The sequence below is a fragment of the Bos taurus genome, chromosome 29, assembly GCF_002263795.3.
Source record: "Bos taurus isolate L1 Dominette 01449 registration number 42190680 breed Hereford chromosome 29, ARS-UCD2.0, whole genome shotgun sequence".
NCBI lineage: Eukaryota > Metazoa > Chordata > Mammalia > Artiodactyla > Bovidae > Bos > Bos taurus.
The window spans coordinates 5,806,368-5,827,535 of NC_037356.1; positions in this window are offsets into that span (position 1 = coordinate 5,806,368).

Consider the following 21,168-nt stretch of genomic DNA (forward strand, 5'->3'; position numbering starts at 1 on the left):
GATGCATTGGTTTCACAGTATTCTTAAGTTAGTAAACACACATGAACTATCACAGACTCAATTATTATTTTAAAAATCATTTTGGTATTGTATTGAATTTGATCAGCATTTTTTTTATTAAACTATTCCCTACTTTGTAATATTTTCAAACATTCATCTATTTTGCTATTAAAAATAAGTTATTAAATATACTTTTCTGTGTATATCACTTTGTTGAGAAATTACATAAGAAAGATTATGAGATGTTCCTCGTAGTTTATTTTTGTGAATATAAGATTTTGATAGGCAACACAGTATAGTGCAGTTACAGAGGGTGCTGGTCCTTCCCTGGCTGGAGTGGTCTCAGACCCCTCTGATCCTGTGTCCTATCCTATGCCTTGAATCAGGAGTGCAGGGAGTGAGCATGGAGAATGGAATTGCAGGACCAGAGGTTTAGCAGGCTTGCACAGTGAGGCATACCCAGAAATTGGGGAGAGTATCAACCAGTTGGGATTCCCTGGTGGCTCAGATGGTAAAGTGTCTGCCTGCATTGTGGGAGATCCGGGTTTGATCCCTGGGTCGGGAAGATCCCCTGGAGAAGGAAATAGCAATCCACTCCAGTACTCTTGCCTAGAAAATCCCATGGATGGAGGAGCCTGGTGGGCTTCAGTCCATGGGGTCGCAAAGAGTCGGACGTGACTGAGCGACTTCACTTCTTCACATCAGCCAGTTAGCAAAAGAGTCAGAGCCCTGGGTGTGGTGGGCGTGGCAGGGAGGGCAGTGATTCCAATCAGTCTTTCCCAGTATCCCTGCTCCCAACAAATACACACACACACACAGCACACTTATTGCAGCAGAAGCATGGAAACATATGGCCAGTGAATCTACAGGGTCTTGGCTTCTGAGGCCAGAGAAGCTCTTCCCTGGCCTGGACTTTTCAGCATTGTCATACGCTATTTGTTTGCTAAGGGCCCCACTGCCCTAACTTGAGGTCAGACAGAGCACCCAGAGTTTCCCAAAAAGCTTCTAGGAGGCTGGCATGGACTATGACTGGAGCCTTTTGTTGTTCTTCTTAATAATTTTTATTTATTTACTTATTTACTTTTGTCTGTATTGGGCCTTCATTTTTGTGTGGGCTTTTCCCTAGTTGAGGCAAGTAGGGCCTACTCTCTAGTGTCGGTGGGAGGGCATCTCATTGCCCTGCCTGCTTTTGTGGAACGCAGACTTGAGGGTGACTGGCTCAGTAGTTTCGGCTCCTGGGCTCGAGAGCACAGGTTCAACAGTTGTGCACAGGCTTTGTTGTTCCAGGGCATATGGGATCTTCCCAGATCAGGGATCAAATTCATGCTTCCATGGAACTCTTCTCAATGTTATGTGGAAGTCTGAGCAGGAAGAGAGTTTGCAGGAGAATGGACACGTGTGTGTGTATGACTGAGTCCCTTCCCTGTTTACCTGAAACATCACAGCATTGTTAACCAGCTATATTTCAATACAAAAGAAAACGTTTGTGTTTTTTTTAATTTTGTTTTTTAAAGTGTCTCCTGGATTGTCAGATGGATTCTTTACCCCTGAGCCACCAGGGAAGCCCTGACTGGAGTTTTGATGTTTGACAGGAGCGTCTGCAGGTTGTATGTAAATTATGATTCAGTTAAAAATGATGTTAAGGTGCATATTATTCTATGATTATTATTTAGATGTTGTTAAATAAAGTTCAGTATGCATTTTTAGATATGTAGTTAGAATGTTAATACTTCCTGTTCCGTTTTTTTTTTTAATCTGGCATAAAAGTTTGACCTCTTCCCCAGATAGATTTGAATTTACAAATGAGAAAATTGACATTTGGTTGCTTAACAAGAGTTTATTTCTACAAGCAAGGCAGTGCATTTTGTTTAAAAAAAGAAGTAACATAAGTAAATATGTATCACTGTTTTATTTGTTTGTTATGCTTTAAAAGCAAAATCATTTTGTTTCTTTTAGCTTTATGATGTTTTCCTTGGAAAAATATTTAACTACATTTATGTTCTGTGCTTTGTCATTCAGTCACGTCTGATTCTTTGAGACCTCATGGACCCTGCCAGGCTCCATTGTCCATGGGGATTCTGCAGGCAAGAATATTGAGTTAGGTTGCCATGCCCTCTTCCAAGGGATCCTCCCAACTGAGGGATCAAACCCAGGTCTCCCGCATTGCAGGTGGATTCTTAACCAACTGAGCCACCAGGGAATCCCAAAAATCCTGGAGTAGGTAGCCTATCCCTTCTCCAGGGAATCTTCCCAACCCAGGAATGGAACTGGGGTCTCCTGCATTGCAAGCGGATTCTTTACCATCTGAGCTCCCAGGGAATATGCACCTCTATGATCTAGCTCAAGTTAAAGGTGTCATGCATGTCCAGGGCAGATGAAGGCCAAGTTCAACAGAAAGGTAGGTACTGTCCAGGCACCCAGTACCTGAGGGAAACTGCTCCAATAATTTCAGCTCTAGGCTGGATGGCAATAGGACCTTCTGGCCTCTTGGAGCAAACTGTGGAGATTCCCACTTCACTGAAGCCCCCTGGCCAGCACAGAGTTACAAGTAGGAGGCGTCAGTAGACCTAGCTCATTCAGCTACAGAGCCTCAGACACCTACTTACAGGGGCTGGTGGTGGAAAGACCTCCCGTCTCCAAAACTGGATCTCAAAAGGGTTTGAGGAAAAGACGTCTACTCCATCATCTCTGGAAAAAAAACATGAATAGCCAAGGTGCAAGGACCAGAAGGGAATACAGGGCTTTAAAACTGTAGTTCTCCAGGAGCTCACAAAGTGTTTTGGGTACAGAAGCACCTGGCTATACCAAGGAATCCTGGTGGCTCTATATGGGGTTGGACACTGGAGGAAGTTTATCCAAGTGTCCACACAAAGGTAACCTGCCCACAGCATTTGAGAGGCCACTAGAGGCTCAGCCTTGTGCTCAAGTATGGGCTGCCCATGGGACCTTCCTTCTAAGAGGACAGGGACCCTACAGACCTTTCCGGGGCAATCCCCGGTCCCTATCCCCTTCCTTGCCTCCGCAGGAGCTCAAACTTGGACAGCTCCACAGTGTTCTCCAGAGATGACGCTTTTCGTGAGGACCAAAGAGGGCGCCCATACTTGGAGAATTGGTAGGGAAAGCACGGAGCTCATCTCTGTTCAGCCAGAAGTCAGCCCTGGAGGCTCTGTGGGGAGGAGTGACAGGTGGGCCTAGCGCTGTCCTTCTCTCCTTTCATTACAGGGTCTGCACCTCTCACAGCCAGCGTCTGTACCCCCAGGGGTCCCATGGGCTCTGCTCCTAGACAAAGCTGGCAAGAATTTCGGAAAAAACTCCAGCACCAAATAGTTCAAGAACTCCTGCCCTTCATTGAAAGAGAGGCTGCAGACAAGGAAAGGGGAGACTGAGAATCCTGAGATTCTCAGGGGTGAGTCCCTGACCCTTTCTTTCCTCCTGCTGCTGCCCCACACCTGTCCTTCCACAGTGAAGGGATCAGAAGTGCAGGCTGGGCAGGTTCTGAAAAGAAAGGTCTAATGACATTGAGCAGCTGGGTCCCACAGCCAAAGAGGCAAAAGTATCTCTGGGGCTGAGCTGCTAGATCCTTGGCTTCAATCCCATTTCTAGAATAAATGGGAGACGCTGTCTGGCAGTCAGCGAGCAGTACCTCCTGATTTTCTCCAGGAGTCTTTTCAACCAAAAGATACGTTTAGATTTTCCTAGAGGAAAGAAATCCACTTAATATTTTGTTAAGAAATCCACTTAACAGTTAACATGAACTGTGAGCAAATTATTTTAGCTCAAAACATAAGATCCTATATGATTGGACTTCGGAATACCCAGTTCATGTATAGATGAATCAACAGATAAACACAGATTTTATCATTTTAACCAACGTCATCTCTCGTACTAAAAAATTCAGAATTTTAGCCTATATTCATGTAGCATTTGTATTTTCCTGTTTCTTTCTTTAAAACCTTTTTCTTTTGTATTGGAGTATAGCTGATTAACAACTTTGCGGTATGTCTTCCCTGGTAGTGTAGTGGTTAAGAATTTGCCAGCCAGTGCAGGGGAGGTGGTTTTGATTCCTGGTCTCTGATGATTCCACATGCCTCAGAGCAACTAAGCCCATGCGCTGCAATAAGTGAGCCAATGCTCGAGAGCCTGTGCCCCTGCAACCCATGCTCCCAACAAAAGAAGCCACCCCAGTGAGAAGTCCATGCACTTAGTCCCAGCTCACCCTGACTAGAGAAGTCCTCTGCACTGCAGTGAAGACCAAGTGCAGTGAAAAATAAGTGAATTAATCTAAAAAAAAAAAAAAGAAGAAGAAGAACAAATATTGTGGTAATTTAGGTAAACAGCAGAGAATCAGCCATACATATACATGTGTCCATTTCCCGCCATACTTCCTTCCCATCCAGGCTGTTACATAACAGTGAGCAGACTTAATGTGCTGTACAGAAGTTCCCCACTGGTATATGTACACAGAGCAAAATATTTCACTAAGACATCAAGGAGTAAGATGAACTGTCAAAACTCAACACTTTTCATATATAAGAACACAACTACCTGTGCAATACTAATTGTCCATGAGAATCAAAGCTGAAAATAGCCAGGAATGTTTAGAAAAGTTTAATGAGATGGCACTATCTTTCAATACATTTTCATATATATCAATAAACCAAAATAATAAAAGCAGTGTCATACTGGTACATGAATTCCAAAACAGTTCAGTAACTTGTGACCTAAAATATTTATACACAACACATATAATCTCATAATATAATACAAGTAAATTGAGTGTATGGTAAAAACATGATTCCCTTACAAAGCATGAGGAAGGGGTTCGGGCAGAAACCAGAAGAAATTTAGATGTAGCCAAGAAAATTAGTACCATCGAGTCAAAGGAGGCTGGTCTAAGGAAAAGCTAATTCAAATGGAGGGGATACAAACTTTTAATTTCTAGTTTTTGAAATTATTAAGAAAATGTCGCTGATAACTAACAGGGTGAATGTTCATATAAAAATGTTGCTGCCCACATGCCCAGCCCCTCTTCCAAGGTTAGGAAGGCCCAGCTCCTCACTTCAGAGAGAAGGGACAGAGACATCAAGAGTCTCACAATGTTCTTAAAGGCAACTCGTCTATTTCCAGTCAATCAGATCTTCCCTCCCCAGCTCACTGCCTGAGTCCTGAGGGACAAGGTCACAGAGAAGGTGGGTCACAGACCCCTGGAGCCCCTCACACATCTGGCAGGCAGAGGGTGAGGAGAGCAAACCTTTTCAGTTCAGGGAGCTCAGTATAGTTCAGGGATCCTGCAGCCCAGTCAGCTCAGGGTTTATTCCACGAGGCGTCATTGCATTGACTTTCTCTCAAGGTGAACTTGGGGTAGATGGAAAGGCCAGAAATTACAGCACAAGATGCTCTCTTTCCAACAGGTCCTACTTTGTATTGAACAAAGAAGGAAAGTAATGAAAAGGTGCAGGCAGAAGAGCCCTTCAGTTTGCTGCAGGTGCCATGGACATTTGCTGAAAGTTCTCTGTCCCTTCAGGCTGTGAACTAAACTCAGTTGGAATCCGAGTCAGAGGAGTCCCCTGAGGACAATGAGCTGGACCCGTGGTTCTCTGGCTCAGAATCTCCATCTTCATCCTCACTGCTAGGGGCTGAGGAGTGGCTGCCTTCCTCCTCTTCCTCCTTTTCCTCTGATCTCCCTGAGGCAGGAGAATGTTCTCCGGTCGTGTCTGATGATGCTAACTCTGCAGCCTGAAGCCCCAGGTCCTCTCTAAGTCTTCCTTGCAGATTCCCTGATGATGGGGACTGCAGACCCATCCTTCTAATCTTGGGGTTCAGGCCCCCCGTCACGCTCATGTTCTTACCTTAGCACAGGTCGCTTCTCTGTAAGCAGCATATTCTTCAGGAGGCAGAGTCCTGAGCCAGAGATCAAGGTCCACCTTGTACTGTGTCTGCAGTCCCTCTGCCTGCTTCTTATAAAGCTCCTTCTGGTCCTGGGGGACCCACTGCCAGCGTCTACTGATCTCCACCATGCACTCCCTCGGGGGCACCACTTTCAGCTCCCTGCTCAACCAGAGATCCTGGTGGAACTTGTGATAGCCATTCACTGGGGGCTTCTTGGGCTCTCGGTGGAATTTCCACTTCATGGGTAAATTGTCTTCCTAAGGAGACTTCACTTTTTGCACATTTTCCTGAAACTTCTCTGGCACTTTGTTCTGGCTTCCTTAGGGGACATCAGATTTCTTGGGGTTTGGGATTTGATCAGGCTGCTGTTCTCTAAATAGAGCCATTTTCTCCCTAAAATCCTTTTTCTCTTTCTCAAGATCCTGACCATGTTTTACCTTCAACTGCTCTGGCACCTTCCTGTGTTCCTCAGACAGAACCCTGGTCAGCTCACGGTTGTTCACCTTGGGGTGTTTTGAATGTACTGGGGTCACATCACTTTGGAAAACTGGAGGTAGGCTGTCAGGGACTTCTTGAACAAATAAGGGGTTTTGCTTTTTATGCTTTCGTAAGTATTGTTAACACTTTCCTTAGCTTCCAAGACTAATTCTTTGAAAGTTTAAAATTTTCTCAGTTCAGTTCAGTTTCTCAGTCGTGTCTGACCCTGCGACCCCATGGACCACAGCACACCAGGCCTCCCTGTCCATCACCAACTCCAAGAGTCCACCCAAACCCATGTCCATTGAGTCGGTGGTGCCATCCAACCATCTCATCCTCCATCGTCCCCTTCTCCTCCTGCCCTCAATCTTTCCCAGCATCAGGGTCTTTTCAAATGAGTCAGCTCTTCACATGACGTGGCCAAAGTATTGGAGTTTCAGCTTCAACATCAGTCCTTCCAATGAACAGCCAGGACTGATCTCCTATAGGATGGACTGGTTGGATATCTTTGTAGTCAAAGGGACTCTAAAGAGTCTTGTCCAACACCACAGTTCAAAAGCATCAGTTCTTCAGCATTCAGCTTTCTTTATAGTCCAACTCTCACAGCTATACATGACTACTGGAAAAACCATAGCCTTGACTAAACGGAACTTTGTTGACAAAGTAATGTCTCTGCTTTTTAATATGCTATTTAGGTTGACATAACTTTCCTTCCAAGGAGTAAGTGTCTTTTAATTTCATAGCTGCAATCACCATCTGCAGTGATTTTGGAGCCCAGAAAAATAAAGTTAGCCACTGTTTCCCCATCTATTTGCCATGAAGTGATGGGACCAGATGCCGTGATCTTCGTTTTTTGAATGTTGAGCTTTAAGCCAACTTTTTCACTCTTCTCTTTCACTTTCATTAAGAGGTTATTTAGTTCCTCTTCACTTTCTGCGATAAGGGTGGTGTCATCTACATATCTGAGGTTACTGATATTTCTCCCAGCAATCCTGATTCCAGCTTGTGCTTCCTCCATCCAGCCCAGTGTTTCTCATGATGTACTCTGCATATAATTTAAATAAGCAGGGTGACAATATACATCCTTGACATACTCCTTTTCTCTAACCATTTGAGTTTGCACATTTCCCCAGAAAAATCTTTAAAAGCTACTTTTTTTCCAGTTCATCAATGACTAGGTCTTTTTAAACATGTGTCTGTCATTGAATGGAATGTTTTTCTCAATACATTCCAGTAACTGCACAATATCTTCTCTGGACTAGTCATCTCGGCTTTTGGGCAAAACTATTTCTAGGTTTTTGGGACACTTATATGGTCACAGCAGTTCAGACTGCTCAGTAGAATTTCCAGTGTCTACACTCTCAAGATAAAGAAGATGAGTAATTTCTGAAATCCAGCAGTGTGTGTGATTCTCTGTTTCTGTGGAGAAAGGAAAGGAAAGTTACTGTCCTATGTGACATATGAAAGAAAGATAGCCTGCTTGGGATATGACACTTCTATCATTTCATTTACCCTTAAACATGTAAATGAAAACTGGCCCAACCTCTGAGTTGAGATTCATGTTGAGCATTATGAAGTTTCTTGTAACAATTAAGGTAATATGCAACATCCTCCAAGCTAGACTTCAACGAAAAACTTCCAGATTTACAAACTGGATTTAGAAAAGACAGAGGAACCAGAGGTCAAATTTCCAACATCTTTGGATCAAAGAAAAAACAAGAGAATTCCAGAAATATATCTACTTCAACCTCATTGATTACACTAAAGCCTTTGGTATAAGGATCACAACAAACTATAGAAAATTCTTAAACTGATGGGACTACCAAACCATCTTACCTGCCTCCTGAGAAATCTGTATGCAGGTCAAGAAGCAACAGTTAGAACCAGACATGGAAAAATGGACTGGTTCCAAATCAGGAAAGGAATATGTCAAGGCTGTACATTGTCACCCTGCTTATTTAATGTATATGCAGAATACCTTATGGGAAATGCTGGGCTGGATGAAGCACAAGCTGGAATCAAGATTTCCAGGAAAAATATTAATAACCCCAGATGTGCAGATGACACCACCTGTGTGGCAAGAAAGTGAAGAGGAACAAAAGAGCCACTTGATGAAGGTGAAAGATAAGAGTGAAAAAGTTAGCTTAGAATTGAACATTCAAAAAAATAAGGCCATGGCATCCAGTCCCATCACTTCATTGCAAATAGATGGGGAAACAATGGAAACAGTGAGAGACTTTATTTTCTTGGGCTCCAAAATCACTGCAATTGGTGACTGTAGCCATGAAATTAAAAGACACTTGCTCCTTGGAAGAAAAGCTATGACCAACCTAGACAGTATATTAATAAGCAGAGGCATTACTTTGTCAATAAAGGTCTGATTATTCAAAGCAATGGTTTTTCCAGTAATCATGTATGGATGTGAGAGTTCGACCATAAAGAAAGCTGAGTGCCAAAGAATTAATGCATTTGTACTATGGTTCTGGGGAAGAATCTTGAGAGTCTCTTGGACAGCAAGGAGGTCAAACCAGGCAATCCTAAAGGAAATCAGCCCTGAATATTCATTGGAAGGACTGGTGCTGAAGGGGAAACTCCAGTACTTTGGCCACCTGATTCAAAGAGTCAATTCATTAGAAAAGACACTGAAGCTGGGAAAGATTGAAGACAGGAGGAGAAGGGGGTGACAGAGGATGAAATGGTTGGATGGCATCACCATCTCAACAGACATGAATTTGAGCATTCTCCAGGAGATGGTGATGGACAGGGACTGAAGAGCAGCAACAAAGTCCACATCCCAATTTGCCTTCCAATCAGTCTCACCACAGCATGTTTTTCATAGAAATGAGCAAAAGCCTGGGGACTCACTCAAGGGACAAAGGATAAGAGAAAATAAGATAAGTTAAAAAATTAAAATACCTGACAAGCAAAAGGGCTTTCAAATAGAAATGAGATTCCACAGCACATGAACAAGAATGGTCAAAATCCCAAAGAAGGACATCACCAAATACTGAGAGGATGGAGAATCGGGGACTTGGATTCATTGCTGATGGCAATGCAAAGCAGTACAAGTCTTCTGAAAGACAACAAGGCAGTTTGTTACAAGACTAAGTATCCCCCTACCATGTAAGTCAGTAATCAACCTCCTTCGTATTTTTCCAAATTAGTTGAAAATCTATATCCATTTTTTAAAACCCCTGCATTGGGATGTTTATAGCAACTTTGCTCATAATCACAAAACTTGAAAGCAGAGCTTCCTTATCCATTCACCAACTTCTCTTGGACACTTTGGTGCTAGAAAGAAATGAGTGGTCAAGCCAGCAGGAGACATAGAAAATCCTTTAATACATATCTCTAAGTGAACAAAAATAAGCTGGAAAGGATACATACTTCATGAGTCCAACTATAAGACATTCCAGAAAGAGAAATATATGAAGAAAATGAAATAATCCTTGATTCCCAGAGGTTAAGGGTGATGAGACTGATTAACACATTATCACAAAAGATTTTGGGGCAGTGTAATAATTCTGTATATTATAAAGGTGAATACAATGTCACTATACATAAGTGAAAACTAACAGAATTTACAACCAAGCGTGAACACTAATGTGAAACCATAGTCGTTGGGTGATAAGGAAGTGTCAGTGGAGGTTCCTCAATCATAATAAACACACCACGCTGATACATGTTGTGATAACAGGCAAAACTGTGTGCTCATTCTGGGGAGGCAAGGTGTACATGGGAACTCTGCTTTCTGCTCAGTTTTACTATGAATGTAATCTTCTCTAAAATAGTAATAACACTCCATATGATTCCAGAGCATAGCTCCCTTCGAAGAAGAGTCCAAATGGCCGTGGACTGAATGTGCAATTGAGATAATAACTGATATAATTAATCTAGGAAACACATCAAAGAAGAACATTAGGACGATGAGGAGAATAATGGGTATGTAAGGATCAAAAAGACTTTAGGTGCTCAATATTTCATCTCCGGTAAGTTCAGACATTATTTATATTAGACATTATTTACATTAAGGCATATTAAAAACAATTGTATACAATATACAAGGACTCTGTTTTGATACAGATATAAAGATGACAAAAACATGTGTCTCATTGGAAGCTCATGCTGCTGCTGCTGCTAAGTCACTTCAGTCATGTCCGATTCTGTGTAACCCCATAGACAGCAGCCCATCAGGCTCCCCCATCCCTGGGATTCTCCAGGCAAGAACACTGGAGTGGGTTGCCATTTCCTTCTCCAATGCATGAAAGTGAAAACTGAAAGTGAAGTCACTCAGTCGTGTCCAACTCAGCGACCCCATGGGCTGCAGCCTACCAGGCTCCTCTGTCCATGGGATTTTCCAGGCAAGAGTACTGGAGTAGGGTGCCATTGCCTTCTCCGATTGGAAGCTCATAGAAATGAACAAATAAGAAAACTGACCTTATGAAGGAGGTGCAGATACATCAGGCGCTGGCAGGGGAAGCCCTTCTCTGTATGTGTCTCCTGCACTCACACAAGAAGTCTTACCACCTCTGATAGAGCAACCTGAGAAACGATGGCATATGACACACAGTGTATCTACACTAAACAAAGTTATTTACGTTCAGTGTTCTATTTTATTCTATTAAAAACACTTCCATCCATCACTAATAAAAATAACTCATTAACATTACATTAATCTTTGTTTAACTAAACTTTCAGTTCTGAGAACGCAGACAATTGAATTTTCTCTTGACACTGACACCCTTGAATTTAAGTAACCTTAATGTAAGGGGATTCACTTCTTCGACTAGCAGATCAATATACTCCCAGTCTTATCAGATTGGCCATACTATCAAAAATGTTTTCCCATTTGGAAACATGTAAATTCCAAGTCAAAAATCAAACCAGTTCTGGGACTTCCCTGGAAGTCCAGTGGCAAAGACTCCATGCTCTGAATGGATGGGACCAGCATTTGGTCCTTCATCAGGGAATTAGAGCCCACATTCCACAGCTAAGTGTTCACCTGCCAAGTCTAAGAGTTCCTGTGTGGTGACTAAGAGTTTGCCTGCCCCATCTAAAGATCCCTCAAGCCACAAGGAAGATCCGGTGTAACCAAATAAATTAAATAAATCAATCAATTGCCACCTAATACTGTTGCTGTTCTTTAGTTGCTAAGTCATGTCTGACCATTTTGAAACCCCTTGGACTACAACCCACCAGGCTCCTCTGTCCATGGAATCTTCCAGGCCAGAATACTGAGATAAGTTGGTATTTCCTTCTCCAGGGGATCTCCCGACTCAGGGACAGAACCTGTGTCTCCTGCGCTGGCAGGCAGGTTCTTTACCCTTGAACCACCAGAGACAATTGTCATCTAAAATATTGTGCTTCAAAATAAATGACAGAAGTTAATCAAAATTTTCACTTCTGTGTCAGAGTGAGTGCAGAATTTCCTCTGCTTTCAAGTATCTGGTGTGTCACTAATGTTATGTTTTGAGAGCCACCACCAGCTTTTGGATTACTATTGGACAGCTTTGGAGAAGGAAATGGCAACCCACTCCAGTATTCTTGCCTGGAGAACTCCATGGACAGAGTCTGGTGGGATACAGTCCGCGGGGTCACAAAGAGTTGGACGCAACTGAGTGACTAACACACTATATTGGACAGTTTAAAGATGAAAGCCCCAAACTTTTCTGAAAAAAAATATATTACTCTTAACTTTCAACAACTCAGTTTCTCAATCAAGTTTTAGGTATCATGCCAAATGGAAAACTATCTGTCTAGGATTTCCCAATCATAAATTCACATTTTAATTTTACAAGATGGAATCATAAGTTAGCAGAATCATTTATGATCATTTACAAATTTCAACTTTTTTATGTCTACAGTTCCAGAATAAACTGAAAGTAATTACATAGTTTCTATGAACCAGGAGATTTTTCATTTGTTTGAGAAATTCTTTTTTTTTTAATTTATTTATTTTAATTGGAGGCTAATTACTTTACAATATTGTATTGGTTTTGCCATACATTGACAAGAATCCATCATGGGGGTACGTGTGCTCCCCATCTTGAAACCCCCTCCCACCTCCCTACACATTATCATCCTTCTGGGTCATCCCAGTACACCAGCCCCGAGCATCCTGTATCATGCATCAAACCTGGACTGGCGATTCATTTCACATATAATAATATACATATTTCAATGCCATTATCCCAAATCATCCCACCCTCGCCCTCTCCCACAAAGTCCAAAAAACTGTTCTATACATCTGTGTCTCTTTCACTGTCTCACATACAGGGTTATCATTACCATCTTTCTAAATTCCATATAAATGCATTAGTATACTGTATTGCTGTTTTTCTTTCTGGCTGACTTCACTCTGTATAATAGGCTCCAGTTTCATCCACCTCATTAGAACTGATTCAAATGGATTCTTTTTAATAGCTTAGTAATACTCCATTGTGTATATGTACCACAGCTATCTTATCCATTCGTCTGCTAATGGACATCTAGGTTGCTTGCATGGCCTGGCTATTGTAAACAGTGCTATGATGAACATTGGGGTACAGATGTCTCTTTCAATTCTGGTTTCTTCGGTGTGTATGCCCAGCAGTGGGATTGCTGGGTCTTCTGGCAGTTCTATTTCCAGTTTTTTAAGGAATCTCCACACTGTTCTCCATAGTGGCTGTACTGTACTAGTTTTCATTCCCACCAACAGTGTAAGAGGGTTCCCTTTTCTCCACACCCTCTCCACCATTTATTGCTTGTAGACTTTTGGATAGCAGCCATTCTGACTGGCATGAAATGGTACCTCATTGTGGTTTTGATTTGCATTTCTCTGATAATGAGTGAGGTTGAGCATCTTTTCGTGCATTTGTTAGCCATCTGTACATCTTCTTTGGAGAAATGTCTATTTAGTTCTTTGGCCCATTTTTTGATTGGGTCGTTTATTTTTCTGGAATTGAGCTATAGGAGTTGCTTGTATATTTTTGAGATTAATTCTTCGTCAGTTGCTTCATTTGCTATTATTTTCTCCCGTTCTGAAGGCTGTCTTTTCACCTTGCTAATAGTTTCCTTTGTTGTGCAGAAGCTTTTAATTTTAATTACTTCCCATTTGTTTATTTTTGCTTTTATTTCCAATATTCTGGGAGGTGATTCATAGAGGATCCTGCTGTGATTTATATCGGAGAGTGTTTTGCCTATGTTCTCCTCTAGGAGTTTTATAGTTTCTGGTCTTATATTTAGATCTTTAGTCCATTTTGAGTTTATTTTTGTGTATGGTGTTAGAAAGTGTTCTAGTTTCATTCTTTTACAAGTGGTTGACCAGTTTTCCCAGCACCACTTGTTAAAGAGATTGTCTTTAATCCATTGTGTGTTCATGCTTCCTTTGTCAAAGATAAGGTGTCCATAGGTGCGTGGATTTATCTCTGGGCTTTCTATTTTGTTCCATTGATCTGTATTTCTGTCTTTGTGCCAGTACCATACTGTCTTGATGACTGTGGCTTTGTAGTAGAGCCTGAAATCAGGCAGGTTGATTCCTCCAGTTCCATTCTTCTTTCTCAAGATTGCTTTGACTATTCGAGGTTTTTTTGTATTTCCATACAAATTGTGAAATTATTTGTTCTAGCTCTGTGAAGAATACCATTGGTAGCTTGATAGGGATTGCATTGAATCTATAGATTGCTTTGGGTAGTATACTCATTTTCACTATATTGATTCTTCTAATCCATGAACATGGTATATTTCTCCATCTATCAGTGTCCTCTTTGATTTCTTTCACCAGTGTTTTATAGTTTTCTATATATAGGTCTTTTTTTCTTTAGGTAGATATATTCCTAAGTATTTTATTCTTTTTGTTGCAATGGTGAATGGAATTGTTTCCTTAATTTCTCTTTCTATTTTCTCATTATTAGTGTATAGGAATGCAAGGGATTTCTGTGTGTTGATTTTATATCCTGCAACTTTACTATATTCATTGATTAGTTCTAGTAATTTTCTGGTGGAGTCTTTAGGGTTTTCTATGTAGAGGATCATGTCATCTGCTAACAGTGAGAGTTTTACTTCTTCTTTTTCAATTTGGATTCCTTTTATTTATTTTTCTGCTCTGATTGCTGAGGCCAAAACTTCCAAAACTATGTTGAATAGTAGTGGTGAGAGTGGGCACCCTTGTCTTGTTCCTGACTTTAGGGGAAATGCTTTCAATTTTTCACCATTGAGGTAATGTTTGCTATGGGTTTGTCATATATAGCTTTTATTATGTTGAGGTATGTTCCTTCTATTCCTGCTTTCTGGAGAGTTTTTATCATAAATGGATGTTGAATTTTGTCAAAGGCTTTCTCTGAATCTACACTCTGGGTTTCTTGTTTGGAGAATCGCATGGATAGAAGACCCCAGGGGGCTCCAGCCCATAGGTTCTCACTGTGGGTGGGGTTGGACGGGCGGCTTGTCAAGGTTTCCTGGTTAGGGAAGCTTGTGTCCATGTTCTGGTGAGTGGAGCTGGATTTCTTCTCTCTAGAGTGCAATGAAGTGTCCAGTAATGAATTATGAGATGTCAATGGGTTTGGAGTGACCTTGGACAGCCTGTATATTGAAGCTCAGGGCTATGTTCCTGTGTTGCTGGAGAATTTGCGTGGTATGTCTTGCTCTGGAACTTGTTGACCCTTGGGTGGTGCTTGGTTTCAGTGTAGGTACGGAAGTGTTTTATGAGCTCCTATCGATTAATGTTCCCTGGAGTCAGGAGTTCTCTGGTGTTCTCAGGATTTGGACTTAAGCCTCCTGCTTCTGGTTCTCAGTCTTATTCTTACAGTAGCCTCAGACTTCTCCATTTGTCACTTACAAGGCGGTTCCCTCTGTTTTAGCTTCTTCTGTTTGCTGGTCTCTTCAGTGTCTAATTTCCACCCTGACACAAGAGGGTGGTGGTGGACACTTTTTTAGGCTCACTTGTTCAGTCGTGCTGTGGGGAGGGAGGGATGCTGCCAACAAATAACACTGGCATCTATGAGGAGTGCTCGCAGTGTCTTGGCCACACTGGGTTTGCCCCTGCTCATGGCATGTGTCCTTTCCCTGTCTACACTGCTCAGGCTCTAGGTTGCTTTGCCAGGAACTGTCTGAGGCCGGCCCTGGGTTGTATGCACTTCCCAGGTCTAAGCTGCTCTGGTTCAGGTACTTGGGTAGTCCTCAGAGGCGAAGACTCGGTTGGGCCTCCTTTTTGTGCCCTTCCCAGGTCCGAGCAGCTCAGGTGACCAGTGTTTGGTGAGCGCGGTCACTGCGACTTATTGCCTCCCCCGTCCCTGCTGTTCAGTTTTCTGGGTGTACAACCGACACACCTTCTCACAGATGTTGACCGTTCAGAATCCCGAGAGGTCTTGTTTAGCAACGAAGACTGCTTGCAGTTTGGTAGATGATGCCTCTCTGGGGCTGCAATTGCCCCCTTCCGGCTCTGGCTGCTCTCACCTTCCTGTCTCCGGTGGGGGATGGACCAGTCCACAGCCGGCTAGCTCTAGTCTGTCCTTTGTTCTGTGAGCGGGTCTGGTGGTGTCTTAGGTTAGGGCTTTTTGCCTTTTCCTGAGGTAGCTATCCCACAGTCTGCTTTGCTATCTCAAGTTAGTTCCCTCAGATTGCCCTTGGGGCATTCAGGCCTGGTCCTTATTCTAAGCAATGTAGCCCGGGCCTCCCTGCCCAGCCCCTGCTTGCTAGTAGGTGATGTAGGCATCTGTGCTGCTTCTCCACTGGGAGTTACCATTGGGCACGTAATCTGTGGGTTTTAATTATTTATTTATTTTTCCTCCCAGTTATGTTGCCCTCTGAGGTTCTGAGAGTGTTCCCTGGTGTTTAGAAACTTCTCTCTTTTTTAAGACTCCCTTCCCGGGATGGAGCTCCATCCCTACCTCTTTTGCCTCTCTTTTTATCTTTTATATTTTTTCCTACCTCCTTTCGAAGACAGTGGGCTGCCTTTCTGGGTGTCTGATGTCCTCTTCTGGCATTCAGATGTTGTTTTGTGGAATTTACTTAGCATTTAAATGTTCTTTTGATGAATTTGTGGGGGAGAAAATGGTCTCCCCATCCTATTCCTCTGCCATCTTAGGACCGCCTCCTGTTTGAGAACTTCTTAAGCCTGTTACTGTTGAATTAAAATATTCTTTTTAATTTTTGGGGGGAAAAATGTAAATCTATCTACTCAGAACTCTTTATTCACCAAAATTTTTAGATTTGGTCTCATCATGTGGGCAGGAAAATCAACCCCATCATGTCAGGAGTTATCTGCACCCCTGGTGGGTCAGCAGTTGTAGCTTTCAGAGTTTCCATGGTCCAGCCAACTCAGAACATCTCTGAACAGAAGAAGCATTGCATCCGAGATGCCTGACTATCAGGATCCTTGGTGCTCCTCCCTGATTAGATTATTACAGTTCCCTTGAGTCAATCCAGTCAACACTAACTGGATTAAAACTCTTTCCAATCTCTCTCTATATGTTCCCCACTAGGGAAGCCCAAACTCAACATGGTCAAAAGTAAACCTAGCTTGAAATGATTATTAGGCCAAAGAATGTTTGCCAAAATCAGACTTCATAACTTTTTTGAAATTAGCTTTCTCAACTTTTTCCCCAGCATCAGGGTCTTTTACAGTGAGTTGTCTCTTCACATTAGGTGGCCAAAGTATTGGAGCTTCAGCTTCAGCATCAGTCCTTCCAATGATTATTCAGAGTTGATTTCCTTTAGGATCGACTGGTTTGATCTCCTTGTGTCCAAGGGACTCTCAAGAGTCTTTTCCAGGACCACAGTTCAAAAGCATCAATTCTTCCACTGGGTACTCAGCTTTATTTTTTTTAATTTATTTATTTTAATTGAAGGATAATTGCTTTACAGTATTTTGTTGGTTTCTACCAAATATCAACATGAATCAGCTATAGGTTTATCCATGTCCCCACCCACTTACACACCTCTCCCACCTTCCTCCTCATGCTGCCCCACTAGGGTGTGGGTGGGATGTATGGAAAGAATAACATGGAAATATACATGACCATATGTAAAATATATAGCCAGTGGAAATTTGCTGTATGACACAGGGAATTCAAACCAGGGCTCAATAACAAGCTCAATCTTCTTTATGGTCCAACTCTCACATCCACATACATGACTACTGGAAAAACATAGCTTTGACTATTTGGACCTTTGTTGGCAAGGTGATGTCTCTGCTTTTCAATAAGCTATCTAGGTTTGTCACACCTTTTCTTCCCAGAAACAAATGTTTTTGTTTGTTTTTTTATTTTAAATTTCATGGCTGCAGTCACCTTCCAAGGTGAATTTGGAGCCCAAGAAAATAAAATCAATCACTGCTTCCACTTTCTCCTCTGTTATTTGCCATGAAGTGATGGGACCCAATGCCATAATCTTAGTGTTTTTAATGCTGAATTTCAAGCCAAGCCTTTTCATTCTCCTTTTTCACTGTCATCAAAAGACAAATTTCTTTTCACTTTCTGAAGTTAGAGTGGTATCATCCACATATCTGAGGATGAGATATATTGACATTTCTCCTGGCAATCTTGATTCTGGCTTGTGATTCATCCAGCCCAACATTTTGCATGATATAATCTGCATATAAATTAAATAACCATGAATGACAATACACATCTTTGCCATACTCCTTTCCCAAACTGGAACTAGTCTATTTTTCCATATCCGGTTCTAGCTGTTCCTTCTTGACCCACATCCAGGTTTCTCAGGAGACAGGTAAGGTAGTCTGGTACTCCAATCTTCTAAGAATTTTCCACAATTCGTTGTGATCCACACAGTCAAAACTTTAGTGTAGTCAGTGAAGCAGAAGTATATGTTTTTCTGTAACTCCTTTGATTCCTCCATGATCAAAGGATTGTTGATCATGGAGGAATCAAAGGATTGCTGGCAATTGGATCTCTGGTTCCTCTGCCTTTGTGAAATCCAGCTGCACATCTGGAGGTGTTGTAGTTCTTCATAGAATGGGTCAACTTCAGCTTTTTTGGCCTCAGTGGTTGGGACATAGACTTGGATTTGTGGCATGCTGAATGGTTTGCCTTGGAAATGAATGATATCATTCTATCCTTTTTAAGATTGCACCCATGTACTGCATTTCAGACTATTTTATGGATGATGAGGTCTACTCCATTTCTTCTAAGGGATTCTTGCCCAAAGTAATAGATATAATTGTCATCTGGAATTAGAACTATAATATAGTTCATTAAATGGAGGTATTAAATTCATGTTTGGAAGTTTATTACTGTCCAAACAACAACTTCATGGATTACAACTGTAAACTCAAGATATGACTTTTTAGCAGAGATTGCAGTGTAGCAATTGAATTAAGTAGATTTCAAAGGTTTGACTTCAATCATTAGCAAATAAAAATGCTTTCAACTTTGCAAAAATCTCATCATGTTCACCTATACCTTTTCATAGGGCTGATAATCATATCACTTGGAGGAAATGGGTGTGGTCTTCAGAGAATATATAAAACATTCCCTGAAGATGCAATTGCATTCTTCTCCAGCATCCAGAGCTGTCCGGATTCGAGTCTGTTGCACTGAGGAGAATTTTTAAAGTTCCTGCCAGAAGGAGGTGAGCACCTAAGTTCTGACCTGAATTGAATAGCTACTTACCGAACAGGAATGAAATTTCATCAACTACATTTCATCAAGTGCACCCAAAGGTGAGTTCTTATCAAGGTACAATGAAATTCTGCTATGCTCATTTAAAAATGAAATTTTAATGGTAATTGCCGACAGAAATGTAATTTTTTTCTATCAGTACTATCTATATGTGAACACTGCATCAAGCATTTATTCCCTGTTGAATTTGTAGATAAGTAACTTCTTTTACCCACACTATGTCAAGTAGCTTCCTTATAAAATGTGGGTAAAAATAGAAAATTAGTAAATGTTGTTGAGAAAATTGAAATAGTTAATTCATATAAAAAGAGTTAATCTAATACCTAGAAATATTTATAAAAAATAAACAAAACAACAGGCTTCTCCTGTTGTTGTTGAGTGGCTAAGTCATGTCCGACTCCTTGGGACACCACGAACCAGCCCACCAGGCTCCCCTGTCATGGGATTTCCCAGGCAAGAATACTGCAGTGGATTGCCACCTCCTTCTCTAGTGGATCTTTGTGACCAAGGGATCAAACCTCCATCTCCTGCATAGGCAAGCAGATTTTTTTTATCACAGAACCACTTGGGAAGCCCATTATGTTCTCCTATTATTTTAAAAGTATCATGATCATTGATATCATTAGTATAAAAGTTATTTTCTTAAATAATTCTTGGCCAGTTTCTAACCCATTCTACACATGGTTTCTTTATACTTTCTCCCTGTTCATCAGCTATCTCCTCAATTGATGCACGTTTCAGTCAAAGGCTTTAGGTTCTATACTGTTGAAAATTGTGGTCATCTATCAGAATTCCGTAAATCTCTTATTAACAATTTTTACAAGAAATAGATCTGTACACTATGGCTTTACTGTCAAGCTGTTTTGGAAAGGCATCTTAAAGTTGATGTTATACTCATTCAATTAGCAAAAGTCTTTCTTTCTGTCTCTTTTCATGACCAGACCTGAAATCTGAGCCTTGGAAAGATGTAGCCTCTTCTATTCGATTTCTCATAGACAGGGAAGAAAACAGGCATCATATATTTAAAGCAAATGTTTAGTCACAATGTATGATAACTGAAAGTATATATTCATGCTCACTTTGTCTTATCCAAATACTTTCCATTTACCTACTTACCTGCATAGGTATTGTCCAAGAAAACAAGTAGTTTTAGGTTTTAAAATTGACATCAAATTTTAAAATAACTTAATAAAGCAACTTTAATATATTAATATCTGTGATGTTAAGCTATTTAATCATCATTATTTCATGACCTTATGTTACTAGAGGTTCTTAAGTCTTAAAAGAGTTTTCTAGAGACCCAAGTACTTGTTAAACACACAGTACTCCTAAAATGTTCAACATAATGTATATATTTCATATCCTTCACACAGATGAACATGAGTTAAATGGGTGAATTAATCAGAAAACTTCCTTGAAATGGTCACATTTGCTATCATTTTAGAACCCTCACTTTGCAGTGCATAAGTGAAAAGTGTTCAGGATAGATCTAATCAGCCAGTAAGGACTCCAAAGGTGTGAAGTGGACAGACAGTGAAGTCTCAGAGAACAAAGAACCTGATGCTGCTTCCATTAACCAAATGTTTGGAATTTCCAGGGTAGAGAGGAAATCTTTGTGTATATTCAAACTTATTTCTTTGCTTTTAGTAAACAACTGATTCTTTTTACTAATTATTGTTATAGTGGGAACACTCACCAGTTGAAAATATGACATGCTCTGGTGATCTGAACTGACTCCAGGTAAAACTGTTTTCCTGAACTAGCAATGACAAGTTTTTTTTTTTCTTTTTGCTTTGAAAGGAGTAGTTTTGTTATTTAAGTCATAAGGAAACACTGACCTATTTACATATTTAGCACATCAAAGTCAAAGCCAACATTGATTACATTAAGTTTACATTATTCATAAACATTTTTATTTGTCTTTAGAAAAGCACATATGTCACATCAAAGGCAGAAGGAGTAGGGAACATTAGCACAGAGACAAAGAGTGCTAGTGTGGGTTCCAAGCAGGAAGAGATGGAGAGAGAGAGACAGACTGAGGTTATATATGTTCTTTTGAACCAGTCAGCTGACCAAATTAACTCTGGAGTCATCCTAACATTTACACTCATGTTTACTTTAAACAAAAACAGTTGCTAGTGACTCTCTTATCTAATTTCATCCTTTTTTTTATAGCACAAACCCA